General features: G+C 36.0%; 1 protein-coding gene across 1 annotated transcript in view; it reads left to right on the top strand.

Moving 5' to 3' along the window:
* LOC141394089 (short neuropeptide F-like) overlaps nucleotides 1-15,655 on the top strand; it is a 251,317-nt gene that overhangs the window by 119,007 nt on the left and 116,655 nt on the right. Inside the window, exon 3 of the mRNA XM_073967936.1 lies at nucleotides 15,159-15,201. The gene's annotated coding sequence lies outside the window, so the exon portion shown is untranslated. The remainder of the gene's footprint in view (nucleotides 1-15,158; nucleotides 15,202-15,655) is intronic.

Here is a 15,655-nt window from a genome sequence, read left to right as displayed (position 1 = left end):
TCGCGAGTTTTCATTACAGATCTAAGTTACCATGACCATAGAAATCGCTAATAGTACAAAATATATTATATTGAAACCAAATTTAAGAAAGGATAATAAAATTATTTCAAAATATTCCAAAAAATATAAATTCAGAAATTAAAAAGGGTGTTAAACTTTTGGTCATAACTGCCAAAACCGCAAATTTCCGCAAAAAGTCTAAACAGTTTTGAAATATACAAGCGCTAGGCTTCAATTGGGTACTAGTGGCCATTTGTGCGAATTTGTGCAAAGCAACTTAAAATTTAAGGAAATCCATACATCTGTATTAAATATTTTCATTTTGACCGATATTATAACCAAAATATATGGCAACCCTTGCAATTTAGAGGAGTTTTCGTAACTAGGAAAATGAAGCTAAGGCAATTTACTAAATGATTCAATTTAAGTTAAGACATTAAAAATAGTCCTTTGTTTCATAAATTCGCTTAAAATATAACCATTTTTTTCTAATTTTTAAATACAATTTTTTCTTCAAAATTAGTCATGTTAGTGAGGCTTTTTCTCCTCAAGAACCGCGAAAAATGGAAAAAATAAGTTGAGTTTCGAAAAATTTGGAACGTTTTGAAGCGATTTGCATTTTTAAATTTTTAAAACGATGTCATGATTTTTTTTTATTTTTGTCGTTGGGCGCAACCACTGTGCATTGCTGCCAGATCTACCATTTTTCCGTTCCTTTACTTTTGTGGTAAAAATGTTCATGAGAGAGCAATTTTGAGCAATTTTGACACTTTTCTCTTTTACCACTCTTACCATTAAAAAAGTACAGGAACAAAGCTATTATTAACATGCTTTGAATAAATATCAAAAGTACTATGCGGAGGAATATATGATACACCAATACACAAATTAATATTATTGCAATCAATATAAACAAAGAGTTGATAAAATACTGTCAATTACAATAATATGGGATAAATTTGATTTAAACTGTTTCTTAACAGCTATCAAAACTCCTCCCCCACGAGAGAGGTCGGTCGCATTAACACTTCTGTCTTTTCTATATACATGAAATTCATTAAGATTAAAAAATTCACCATCATAAAAATCTGAGTTTAACGAATTTTCAACAATTACAAATATGTCATAGAAGGATTGTTCAGAAAAATTAAGTAGCGACTTAAATTTAGAACGCATTCCTGACACGTTTTATAATATATTTTAAAACCAGAAACGTTATTTAATTTACAGGCAATGTTGCTGGATTCTTTGCGAAAAAAATGAACGGCCGAACTTTAACATTTACGGGCCACAATGTTGGATTGATCAGCTCTGAATAAAAGGCAGATGAAACTCCGAGTTTGAAGTTGATGTGTTTCAATGTTGTAACATCAACATCTTTTTTCATTAGAGCAACACATTCAATATGACTTCTATCAATCTTAGTATGTTTTTCTATGTATTCCACAATCTGCTCAGACTTCACACTTGTTCGAAATGACGATAAGTGTAAGAACTTCTTTATTGGCACAACATTGAGATCAGATGATTCATTTATCCCAATAGCAATAACACGATTTCTGCGTTTACGTCTTCGCGTATTTGTCCAGTCCGATTCATACATGTTTGATCTTGCGTCAGTTAAACCTGTTCGGACTGAAACCGACGAAGAAGCATCATGGAATTCTTGCTGCACTTGTTGGTTCTCAACAGTGTTGTTGTAAGCGTTACGATTGGTTTCATTTCTCACATTAGATTTGGTGACACCACTTGTATGAATATGTTGTTGTTTGCATACATTTTCTTTAACATCAGTAATCAAGGAGAGCATCAATGACTCTTTCATTTCTCTCACCTCTTGTGCCAAGGAAGAGAGCATAGAGACCAGTAGTGGGATTCTGTAACTCATTTTTGCTGTTACCGACAAAAATCCGTAAAATAAAATCGCAAAATTATGACTAAAAACATAAAGAAAAGTTGGCATCACTCTTTGTGTCGGTAGAGGCTAGCGACTACTTTTTATTCATCGTTAACTTACCGAAAAATTTCCTTAATTATCGAAATTATAGGCATTTTAATTTTACCGACAATTATCGACAACAGCAAAAATGAGTTACAGAATCCCACTACATGTCTGCTGAGGCATTCAAGCAGTCGTCGCAATTGGAAACTAAATTTGGATTATTTTTGAAGACATCACGAAAATTTTCTGCTTCCAATTTCGCACATAAAAAATGGTATTTAGCTTTGCATATATGGCAGGAAATATAGTTAGACTTTGCTGACTTGAAACATTTTGCACACAATGTTGTAGGTGGTGTTGTCATTGTAGTAAGTTTTCCACGAAATAATTTATTTTGATAAAACAAAACAATCGTTGAAACAAGAGCGAAAAAAGGCACGTCAGTTCACCTCGATGCTCTACTTTTGAAATGGTGGCAAAATGAAACGGCAAGGGTTTTATTTGAGATATTCCATCATGAGAAAGAATATATTTATTGAGGCTAAGCGACAAATTATTTTCTAGTTTTAAGTGCATTTCTAAATAAAACACTGAAACTTATTTTTTTTAAATTATTTTTTATTACGTTATAATAAATTGGATATTTTGTTGAGAAATAATAATGAGGAAAGTTAGGAATTCACGTTTTGACGTGAACACAATATGTTTATGTATTTTGAACCAAATTCTCTAATCGTAAACCACACTCTCAGAACATTTCATATGTTTCATATCAATATGACACGTCATGAATAAATGTCACAAGTTTTCCCTCAACATGCAACATTTATTGTTCTTTTCCTCTTAGTAAAACTTTGTCAGCATGAATTTCATCAACGTTGTATGATTTGCTCCAGTAATTATTATAATGATGACGAAGATGATTGTAATGAGCAACAGATATTTTCAAAGGACACATCATTTTGTTTAATGTTAAATATGTCAGCATGCTTCTCAACACAATATATTAGATAAGAGAAATACACGCTAACTTCAGTAACACAGTTTGTAAAGATTTGTTGTAGCGGAGATTGTGGCATAGAAGATTAACATCATAAATGCATACCACACACATGTGAAGAGAACGTCCTTTGTAATCCTGAGCATGTGAATGTTTTTCCATGTTTTGTGTTTTTATTATTATTTGTGTACACACGCCCTGTTGTATCGAGGTAAAGAGTTTTGTTGTGCAAAGCAACAATTGTTATTCTTCTGTGGCCGACCATAACAAATAGCATCATTACTCATAGAGATGAAAGTGCACACACTGACGCTTTTTATAAGACAAAACAAATGGGAGAGCAACACTGAATGTGGACCACAAAAACAGCATTTAATCAAAAGGTATACAAAGTGGCTGTGCGTGGGTTGATATAGCGAAAACTGTAGACATATTAATGTCGAAATTTCAATTGTTTCGAACTGACACTTGCATGTGTAAAGGTTCAGAATTGAAGTTATTTTCAAGCACTTGCATTGATTACTAACAAGGAAATTTCCTCGGTAATGAGGTTGATAGTAGGTGTGTCAGTCAACATGAGTGTATTTGTATTTTTTCGAGGGGGTAAATATATACAGTTCTAATGTGTTCGAATTCAGACCAAATCGGTTGACCGGTTTGTGTGCACCAGCCAGACGGAGTGCATCTTTTTACAATTAGTTGAATTGTGTGTGTAGAGAGAAATTTGGACGTAATAAGTGATATTTATTGTTGTTGAAATGTTTGGGGACATATCAGCCAAAACAACTTTTAATACTTTGATATAACAACTCCAAATTCCATATAATTTTTCACAGAGACATTTTTGCAATATCTTGTTCATTTGTCTTAGCAACATAAAGTTCACATTGTTTATTTATATCTCGTATATTTTGTGTTGGATTTGTTTTCCAACTGCATTCACTGCTCTTCAAGAAAGTATTATTTATAAATATCATCCTGTTGCATATTTATCTTATACTCTGTTACATTTGTTCAACGTATTTAAATAACATCTAAAAAGGTTCTATTGTATTTTCAACACAAAGATTATGACGGTTATAATGAAAACGTCGATTTTGCAGCCACGTGCACATAGCATAGCTAATATAAATTGCCATCAAAAGAGCGACTTACATATAGGCAATACATTTTGTAGCACGTAGAAGATATTAGCTATACAGATTTTTTTTTTAAATTATTGATCTATGTCTTGTCTTGTAAGCTCTTATAAAGAGTATGTGCCATTTATATTAAAAACTCCTTCAGGTTCTATTACTGCATTTCATAAAATTATTGGCACACCATAAAAATACAATTTTAAATCTGAGATTATAAAGATATTCTCAATGTTTTCATATTTAATGGCTTCACATAAAGTTTTTATGTTCTCTAGGATATGTCAATGTAGACGTATATGCTTTAATATTTATTTATAAATCATAAACATTGTTTTATAAATAAACAGGAGCCCAACATTCAAAACAACATAATAGTAAGTGGTCCTCCACTCAACCATTCGTTGCTCGTTTAACTAAATGCTAAGGACTCATTTTTCGTTGAATATTAAAAGAAATCTGGTATAAGGGAGGGTGGTATACAAATATTGTTTAAAAACAACAACAAAATTTAAATGTTATGTAGAGAAATCTATATGGCCAATGCGTGGGAAATTTATGGATGTAAATTGTTTTGCAAGAAGAAAAATCCTTTCTTCGAATAAAAGTCAGTAACTTTATACAAAAAGAGTTAGAAAAGGATTTAAGAACATTTCAATGATTGAACGTGTGGAAATATATTTTTTACATTTTTGCGAAGAATTGATATCTCCAGAAAATAATGAAAAAATATTGGTGAGCATATGAGACAAATAGAAATGAATAAGTAAGATATTGATAACATTTTTGTCGACATAATAGGTATATATGTAGGTTAATATATAAATGGTTTTAATATATTTAATTATGTGACTCGAGCGTTTGTCACGCAAGCTGACCTTAGATAAGACTTTAAGCCCTGCCGATTTTTAACTTAGTTTTTAAAATAATACTGTGCAATATAAATAATTTCAAGGAAAATCGGTTAGGTAAAGGAAAAAGGCCAACAAGTAAGAACGGCGTTAAGTTCGGCCGGGCCGAAATTTTATCCTCTCCACCACAAGTAGTATTGAAGTAAAATGGAATAATTAGTTTCCTTTCGTGTATGAAGAAGACTTAATACTAAATTTCAGCAATTTCGGTAAAACAATGTGAGGCACCATTCTATGGGGGCAATTTTAAGACGTCGATCTATACCGACAAATTTCTGACGGAAAGTTTTTAGGCTCAAAGAAGACTAAATACCAAATTTCCTATATTTCGGTAAGAGAATGTGGCTCAAACTTAAAAAATACCGAAAATCAAGAAGAACGCTTCTATGGGGATATAGGAAGACGTGGACCTATACTGATAATACTCTTCTGGAATATTTTATAACTCTTGGAAGACGAAATAACGCATTTCAGCCATTTCGGTTGGATATTGACGTCACAATCTTCAGTATTACGAAAATCGGAAGGTACCTTTCCATGGGGGCTATATAAAGGCGTGGACCTATACCGACAAATTTGAAGGGGGAGTTTGAGTACCCCCAACGAAATTTAAATACCAAATTTCAGCCATTTCGGTGGAATATTGAGGCCACAACGTTCAAAATACCGAAAATCGGGAGGTACCGTTCTATGGGGGCTATATGAAGGCATGGACCGATACCGACAAAGTTCTGGGGGAAAGTTTAATACCACCAACGTAGACTAAGTACCAAATTTCAGCCATTTCGGTGTGATCATGAATCTAAAACCTTTAAAATACCGAAAATCGGGAGGTACCGTTCTATGGGAGCTATATGAAGGTGTGGACCGATACCGACAAAATTCTGAGAGAAAGTTTTATACCCCTAAAGAAGACTATGTACCAAATTTCAGCCATTTTGGTGGGATAATGAAGCTAAGACCTTAAAAATACCGAAAATCGGGGGTACCGTTCTATGGGGGCTATATGCCGGTGTGGACCGATACCGACAATATTCCAGGGGAAAGTTTTATACCCCTAAAGAAGACAACCCACCAAATTTCAGCCATTTTGGTAGGATAATGAAGCTAAAAGCTTAAAAATACCGAAAATCGGGAGGTACCGTTCAATGGGGGCTATATGAAGGTGTGGACCGATACCGACAAAATTCAAGGGGAAAGTTGTATACCCCTGAAGAAGACTATGTACCAAATTTCAGCCATTTTGGTAGGATAATGAAGCTAAGACCTTAAAAATACCGAAAATCGGGGGGTACCGTTCTACGGGGGCTATATGAAGGTGTGGACCGATACCGACAAAATTCTGGGGGAAAGTTTTATACCCCAAAAAAAGGCTACGTTCCAAATTTCAGCCATTATGGTAGGATAATGAAACTAAAACCTTAAAAATACCGAAAATCGGGAGGTACCGTTCTATGGGGGCTATATCAAAACGTGGACCGATATATCCCATTTTCAATACCAATCATCCTGCAAGTAATAAAAACTTCTGTACCAAATTTTGACTCTCTATCTTTAAATTTGCCAGCTGTATCTTGATTTCAACAGACAGACGGACATGGTCAAATCGACATAGAATTTTATGCTGATCAATAATGTATATACTTTATAGGGTCTCCGACGAGTATTTCGATGTGTTACAAACGGAATAACAAATTTAATTATACCCTCCATATGGTGGAGGGTATAATTAAAATTACCAATATCGGCATTTTCAGGCTTTACACCTAAATAAGGAAACCAATATTTCCCTTTTTATTACAGTGTTTTATTTAACTTGCTTTGGTGTCCGTTTAGTTCAAATCTGATAACTCATTTTTAACACAGTTGCAGTTGACCAATCGAACTGAAACTTTGCACACTTTTCAGATTTGGATGACAATACATGAATATGAAATCAAACCCAATATTGGTCCATTTTTACAGTGTTTTAAAGGTGTTTTATTAAAATTGCATTTTAAATCTGGTAACTCAATTTTGACAAAGCTGGAGTTGACCAATCGAACTAAAACTTTGCACACTTTTCAGATTTGGATGACAATACATGAATATGAAATCAAACCCAATATTGGTCCATTTCTACAGTATTTTAAATAGGTTAGGTTAGGTGGCTTTTCAAATCTGGTAACTAATTTTCCACACAGTTGCAGTTGACCAATCGAACTGAAACTTTGCACAACTTTCAGATTTGCATGACAATACATGAATATGGGCTCATTTTTTCCTATAGCCCCCATATAGCGGTACCACCCGATTTCAGGTATTTTGAGGATTTTATCTTTATTTTTAGTCCGAATTGGCTGTCAATTGGCATTTGGGATTCCCAATGATACAGACATTTCCCCACCACAAATTGTGAGCATAGGTCCAGGTTTTTGTCTAGCCCCCATATAGCGGTACCGCCCGATTTCAAGTATTTTGAGGATTTTATCTTCATTTTTAGGCAGAATTGGCTGTAACTTGGCATTTGGAGTCCCCAATGGTACAGAAACTTCTCCACTAAAAATTGTTGACATAGATCCAGGTTTTGGTATAGCCCCCATATAGAGGTACCGCCCGATTTCAAGTGTCTTAAGGATTTTATCTTCATTTTAGGCAGAATTGATTTTATCTTCATTTTTAGCCCGAATTGGCTGTAACTTGGCAATGGGAACCCCATTGGTACAGAAACTTCCTCACTAAAAATTACAGACATAGGTATAGGTTTTGGTATAGCCCTCATTTAGCGGTACCACCCGAATTCAGGTATTTTGAGGATTTTATCTATATTTTTAGTCCGAATTGGCTGTCCATTGGCATTTGGGATTCCCAATGATACAGACATTTCCCCACCACAAATTGTGAGCATAGGTCCAGGTTTTTGTCTAGCCCCCATATAGCGGTACGACCCGATTTCAGGTATTTTGAGGATTTTATCTTCATTTTTAGGCAGAATTGGCTGTAACTTGGCATTTGGAGTCCCCAATGGTACAGAAACTTCTCCACTAAAAATTGTTGACATAGATTCAGGTTTTGGTATAGCCCCCATATAGAGGTACCGCCCAATTTCAAGTGTCTTAAGGATTTTATCTTCATTTTAGGCAGAATTGTCTGTAACTTGGCTTTTGGAGTTCTCAATGGTACAGAAACTTCCTCACCAAAAATTATGGACATAAGTCCAGGTTTCGGTATAGCCTTTATATAACGGTACTACACGATTTCAGGCATTTTAATGTTTTTATCTACATTTTTCTTTAACAACAAAACTACGTTTTTCTTATAATAATATTATTATTAATCCCTGTTCACTAAATAATTTAAGATGTTTATGCTCTGCATCGTCACTTCAAATTAGTTTAAGTAACAAAAAATATAAAACCACACAAATGTTCACGGAAGAATTCAAGCGTTTTATTCAATATTTATGAAGACATCCATCTGTAAGAAAATTCAATAAAATATGTCACAGGATAAGCCTTTTAGTATCATGCCACAACCATGATAACATTCAACACATCACTAAACAAACAACAATTAGCGAAATTAAGTGAAAACCGCTAACAAATTAACAGAACCCTACCCATCTTTATGGCAATCTGATGTAGTTTAAAGTTTTAATGTCTTTATTTTAATTAGGAGTCTGCACCCATTAAGACATGCTAAAGAAAACACAAGGGTTTTGTTATAATCTGCCCTTTCAACAACTTATTTTCATTTCACTTAATTTTATAAGCCATTGTTGTTTAACTTTTTCTGTTTTACTTAAAACCAGATAAGAATGAATATTTCACAATATGTTCTCGGTATTGTTATTTATGAGTGTGGGCGTTCCTACAAAATTCTTCAAAAAATTGTGAAGGCCACAACAGATGGGCACCTCTTAAATGTTCCTTGGACATATTTGTTCGGGTTGGTTTGGTATTTGTTGCCTTCATAACACCGGTTATGATGTTAATTAAATAGAAGAACACATTGCTAGCAATCCTTTTGTTTAACATAATGTTGTTTTGAATGTTATTACAGCAGTTTCAAATATGAAATTCCCACGTGTATTGTTTTTTATTGTACCAAGTATTGCCATCATTGTTTCATTACTGTTAGTTGTTCCCGTTTTTTTGCAAGACTCTTTGTTATTAGAATTAAAACAAGAATTATGAATTAAGACACTGCTGTTATCAAAACAAGTGAATGAAACAAGTGAATTAAAAAACGTGTTGATATATCCAAATATTTATTAAGTAGCAGTATATGGTCCACAATGTTTAACATTTAATTTTATAAGCTGAGGATATATGGCTTTATCAAAGCCGATTGATTTTTTTTTTAATTTGTCCGTTGACCACTAATGTGCGCATAACGGAATGTATGTATGTTTTTGAAGCCAAAGGTTAAATAGAATAAACGGCACAGTTTCTTCTTGTGGAAGTCCCTACAACCCGAGAAATTTCCCCACGAAATGATGTTTTTTTATTCCCGTGGGCACTGTTGAAAATGTTAGTCGAATACTTAGAGTTACTCCTCCTGACTGCTCCCGCACAGATTCTTAGATATATCACTATGTACATTTAAACCTCAAATAGTTTTTAAATTTTTGCCGTTGATAGTCCTTGTGGTTCATATTGGAACGGAAACATTTTATTCTCATAGAATTCTAAACTTCTCTAACTATGGGCCGAAAGTCCAAAAAACAACCTAGATAGGTTTTTTATTCTAAGCGAAGGATGGATGAAATAGTACTTATGGAGGCGCGAATTCGGAATGTGTGTCAGATAAATTGTAATATGACAAAATGCTCACGTACATAAAAGCAACAACATTACGGTCAACTACCCATTAACACAATACAATACACATTGTTGTGTACAACCAGGACACATGCATTACTGCGGGAACAGTGCTTTACCATGCGATTTTTACCAACCAATATAAATATGACTACTGAATAATTCTCAATCACCTTATGCGAATCTTTACCTAAGTATTCCAGTTTGCGGTGGGATAGGTAGGCTTGCTACTGCGTGGAGCCAGCCATACGGATTTGAGTACAGTTGTGTGTTCGTAGTCCGCCAACCGACACAACGTGTAGAGGTTGGGAAGTACTTTTAAGAGCGCGGTGGCTAATACATTCACTCCACCGTCGGGTGTTGTTCCACCCCACCTTCGGGAGTTGTTCCACTCCCACACTCGGATGTTATTCTACTCTACCTTCGGGTGTTGTTCCACTCCACCTTTGGGTGTTGTTCCACTCCTCTTTCGGGTGTTGTTCCACTCCACCTTCGGGTATTGTTCTACTCCACATAAGAGTGTTGTTCCACTCCACCTTCGGGTGTTGTTCCGATCAACCTTCGGGTGTTGTTCCACTCCACATTCGGGTGTTGTTCCGCTCCACCTTCGGGTGTTGCTCCATTCCACCTTCGGGTATTGTTCCACTCCACTTTCGGGTGTTATTTTACTCCAACTTCGGATGTCGTTCCACTCCACCTTCGGGTGTTGTTCCACTCTACCTTCGGGTGTTGTTCCACTAGTCAGTACTCATAATATACTGTACAGGTTAACTTAGAACTAACACTAACGAACGACCGAACAACCCAGCCGAGTGGTTGAACATCCACAACACGAATCACCGAGTAGCCGAACACATTCGACCCTCGAGCGGCCGAACATCTATAACACAAATCACCGAGTAGCCGAAAACCTACGACACGAAACGCCGAACTACCCCCAAATCGCCGACTGCCCGAACACCCACGGCACGTGCATTGGGTATCCATTCAACGAACAACGACACACAGCATCCCCGTCATACAAAACAGCAAATCATCGAGTTCCCGATTATCTTTAAATCGCCTACTATCGAACAGCGAATCATAGAGTTCCCGATTATCTTAAATCGCCTTCTGCCGAACAGCAAATCACCAAGTTGCCCATTATCTTCAAATCGCCTACTACCGAAAAGCGAATCACCGAGTTCCCAAAAATCATCAAATCATTTACTACTCAGCAACGAATCTCCAAGCCGGTGGTTCTTCTGTCTATTACTGAACACCGAGTCATTCAGCTCCAGGGCATCTACGGATCGCCGCATCCGAACCTAATAACAAGTCGTTGGGCCCTACCACTCCACCAGCCACATGTCCCGTACGAAGCTTCCAATCGCTGGCACTCAATCCAAGTTGCCGACTTCCCCTCAGCGGCAACGATTCGTTCTACCTTTGCTTTAAAACACCTATTATCGTATACACCATCAGTAGATTATAAATTAGTCTTACGTCAATAAACATTCGATTTAACCACCCAGAAAAAGGAGATTACTCGTATTTCATTCCGTAAGATTTAGTGGGCCCTTATGGTAATCCTGGACACGATTAAGTCTACCCCAACCTACGACAAAAACCACGTTACAAAATGGGTGAGATTCTTCAGAGAAATTCAGGTGAAGTGTAGGAAGATAAACTTAATGTCGTCTCCGCAGCCTCATGTTTCCTTAATATCAGCTTTGCCATTGGTGAAAACTGGTTCCAATTGAGCATAATTACGGTTGATGATGATGATTTTGCCGATTTATTAAGCTCATCTTCCATGACATGACTTCCATGGTGACATTTCTCTTAACACGTTTACTGCAGTCGAACTACATCTATCTTTTTGTCGGTATTCTCGCTTGCTGTTGGGCAACAATCATCACAAATGACGTCCACAGTTTGAACACATCTAACACTTTCGGTAGTCCTTCTGTGATTGTTTGATGTTTCCCATCTTTCAATTTGGGCGCAGCCAACTAAATGACTATAGATTCATTCTTGACGACCACGTTTTAAAGGTGTTTGTCATCAAAGTGCATACACCATTTCTCTATATAAAGCGTGCTCACTAAGTACTTCTTCGCCCAAGCAGGTTCCTTGTGGATTCCTGACTGACATTGCTTTAGAATTTCAATGGTGCTTTGTGGTACGACAGCTCAATCAGGAGTCACTGAACTGGTAAACGTGGACATAGTCGGTCCATTGCACTCTTTCACCTGAATGAGTGGATGGATTTGAACCAGCAAGTTTGCCGCTAGAGTAACCAATACGGCCTTTGCTCGGGATTTGCATATGGTAGAGGTTATTTTCCATTTTACACATCATTCAAACAGCTCCAGAAGTTTTGTTAGTTTTGCACAAATTAGTTGAACAGATACATGCAGGATGTTTAATGATTTGCTCCATAGTGCTTCAGGTTTTAAATAGAGCTTTAAACAAGTGAGCCAAGGCTATAGTCGGGTCGGGGCCGACTATGTGATACCCTACACCACTACCCCTGTGCATAAGCTTTTAACTGGTAAAATTCAAAATATTAAAATTGGGATAGCTTAGCGCCTTTGCTCTGAATGTGTTCATTAATACAGGTCAATTTTGTTGAAACGCATTTAAGTACATCGTCAGTACAACTTAAATAAAAAATGGAAAAGTGGGATGTACGCCAACCATCATTATGCTTTTTCTCTGTCAGACCCCCATCAACTCCCAAAATTTCGAGAGAATCCGATCAAAATTCCGACCTGTAGTGTGACTGCACAAAAAATTGAAAAAAGGATGCATTATCGACTATTGCGATATCTCTGTTGTTTGACCACCTATGACAACCTATTTCACATCGTTGTAAAGGTGATATTGTCTACTTTCCTTGCCAGGTTTTAAATTCGATATACCTCTTACAGAAAATAGATATTCGCTTTGAAATAAAACGTTGGCCTTTTCTCCAAATGAGTTTTTTTAACATTCCGACCCCTGACTAATATCCGACCACCACCAAAATCTATAGGCTTCTTCCTCTATAGGACCCCCATAAACCTCCAACATTTCGTGACGATCCGATCAAAATTGCGACCTGTAACGTGATTACAAAAAATTGAAAAATGGGATGTATTACCGAATATGGCGATATCTCCTTTATTTGGCCACCTACGCCAACCTACTTTGCACCATTGTAAAGATGGAATATTCTACTTTCATAGTCTGACTTTGTTTTTGGAAGGTCCCCAACCAAAGCTGTGATATTCGTCATTATTATTAAAATTGCAAAAATGAAAAGTTGTGTTCTATTAGCGGCTATTGTGATATCTTCGTTGCTTGATCACCTACGACAACCTATGTTACATCGTTGCAAATGTGATATTTTCTACTTTCATTAGCAGGTTTTGCTTTTGATATACCCCTTATAGAAGCGGAGATATTTGCTTTGAAATAAAACGTTGACTTTTTTCCAAATACGTTTTTTGAGCATTCCGTCCCCTGAATATTATCCGACCATCACCAAAATCAATAGGCTTCTTTCTCTGTAGGACTCCCAATAACCCCCAAAAATTCGTGACGATCCGATCAAAATTGCGACATGTAGCGTTATTACAAAAAAAATTAAAAAATGGGATGTATTACTGACTATTGCGAAATCTCCCCTATTTGGGCACCTACGCCAACCTACTTTGCATCATTATAAAGATGGGAATTTTTACTTTAGTAGCCAGACTTTGCTTTTGGAAAGTCGCCAACCAAAGCTGTGATATTCGTCATTATAACTAAAATCGCAAAAATGAAAAGTTCGGTTAAATTTGCGGCTATTGCGATATCTTCGTTGTTTACGACAACCACCTTAACATCGTTAGAAAGGTGACGTTTTTTACTTTCATCAGCAGGTTTTGCTTTTGATATACCCCTTATAGAAGCGAAGATATTTGCTTTGGACAAAACGTTGACTTTTTCTCCAAATACGTTTTTTGCCCATTCCGACGCCTAAATATTATCCGACCATCACCAAAATCAATAGGCTTCTTCCCCTCCGGGACCCTCATCAACACCCAAAATTTGGTGACGATCCGATCAAAATTGCGACCTGTGGCGTGATTACAAGGTTTAGGTGGACAGACGGACGGACGGACACATATGTCCAGATCGACTCAGCTCGTTGAGACAATCATTTTGGTATATATAAGTATGCGTTACAAACTTTTTGGGCAAAACCAACTTATAATACCCTCCCCACATAGTGGTGTTGGGTATAATAATGACCGCTAATAAATGTGGTTTCATCCCTAACAATAGAGTTGGGCAATCTAGTTACTGTCCTCATTCCAAAACGTATGAGTAACGTCATAAAAACGAAGGTATGAAATTACGTATACGCAGTGTTTTTCCTACAAACGATTGGAACTACGTAGTGATGTATGTCGTTCAATTGGCACAACTTTACCTAAAAGTCAACGGAAAACACAAATCAATAAAAAAAATTCCCTAAAATTTAGTATAAATGCAATAGCTGCCAAAAAGATTCCGAAGAGCAATTCAACATTAATTTAGGAGAGTTTATTAGTTTCCTACCACCATCATAAACAAGGCATATTCCCCTGTCTCTCACTAAATTTCCTTCAATTGTGATAATCGCAAAACATTTTCAATGGTTTCTTAAAGAGATATCCAAATGGAGAGGATGTGTGGGCCTAAGAGAGTTTATTAGTTTCCTACCACCATCATAAACATGGCATATCCCTCTGTCTCTCACTAAATTTCCTTCAATTGTGATAATCGCAAAACATTTTCAATGGTTTTTTAAAGAGATATCCAAATAGAGAGGATGTTTGGGCCTAAGATCAAAAAAGCGAGGATTAAGTCTATCTAATCTAACACCTAAAAGGGTGGTATAAGACACAACTGACTTCAGAAGTATAGAAAATTTTGTAATGACAATACCACCTAGACAGTTTACCAACTTGGATGTGCAAAGGCTAGATGGAAACAATTACAGAAATCCGAATAAGAAGATGAAAAAGATCTTCTCAACAGAGATGCAAAACTATCATTGTAGGTTCGACATTTTTCTATCAGGTGGCTCATTAGTCGCAGTAACGCCCTTAAACGTATGCAATAAGAACGTTTTAGAAACGCAAAAAGCAAAATAGTATAGAAATAACCCATTAGTTTGCAGCCTACTTACTGGTAATGCAAAATCTTTGTCATAAGTTAAGCTGCTCATGCGGCTCCCAAATGTTTGCTGGGAGTGTATTCAAAGGAATATTAGGGTAGAGTTTTAAGATGGAAATCTCACAAACAATGTTAAATTGTCACAAAGTTAATCCCGATCATATACCAATATTTAATTCTATTCATTAATTTCAGATTCGTCATAACTTGTTCATATTATCGCATTGAATTTATAACGGTAAGTATGGAATTTTACTATCTACACATTGATACCATATATCCATATTTCAAATCGACATGGTAAAACTGACCATGTCTGGCCTTCGGAATCCACCACTAAAAAATTTTATACAAATAACTTTAAAATGCATTTGAATAATAATCGGTTTCATATGAATACTTGCACAAAAAAATGTGTACTAAAGAGAAGACATTATCTGTTTCCATTTAGTTCCACGAAAGCATACCTTTCTTAAATTCCAAATTAGATGGGCAGTTCAATGGGTTTCCTAAGTGTTGCTATTCAAACAGATCATGTGTCTTTAAGAACTTTACTTCCCGAAATCATTCAAATGTTTGAAGTGAACTAGACCCAATATTTAACAAAAAGTGTTCATAATGAGCTGATCGAATTGAATGCACAAACATTTATAATGGAATTTATTTAATTATTTGAAAATTTTGCCGTCTTT

The sequence above is a fragment of the Musca autumnalis genome, unplaced genomic scaffold (genome assembly GCF_047663935.1).
Source record: "Musca autumnalis isolate F117 unplaced genomic scaffold, ASM4766393v1 scaffold_2, whole genome shotgun sequence".
NCBI lineage: Eukaryota > Metazoa > Arthropoda > Insecta > Diptera > Muscidae > Musca > Musca autumnalis.
The sequence above is the reverse complement of the archived record's forward strand: the minus strand, read 5'-3'. Positions and strand labels throughout refer to the sequence as shown.